Here is a 228-nt window from a genome sequence, read left to right as displayed (position 1 = left end):
CCCCCCCCAGCAGTGGTTCCTCCCCCTGAGTCAGTGTTGTATCCTGTAATGGGTGGAGGTCAGAGGAAGGAACCAGTGGGCACTGTGTGTGGGGGGGGAGCAGAGCGGATGGACAATCCTAGGAGTGTTGGTCTTCTGGGTCCCCCGCAGCACTCAGTGGTCCCTCCCCCTGTAATGGGTGGAGGAAGGAACCAGTGGGCACTGTGGGGAGGGGGGAGCAGAGCGGAT

This window comes from Nanorana parkeri, unplaced genomic scaffold, assembly GCF_000935625.1.
Source record: "Nanorana parkeri isolate BGI_ZX_2015 unplaced genomic scaffold, ASM93562v1 scaffold3995, whole genome shotgun sequence".
NCBI lineage: Eukaryota > Metazoa > Chordata > Amphibia > Anura > Dicroglossidae > Nanorana > Nanorana parkeri.
This window is presented reverse-complemented; position numbering follows the sequence as displayed.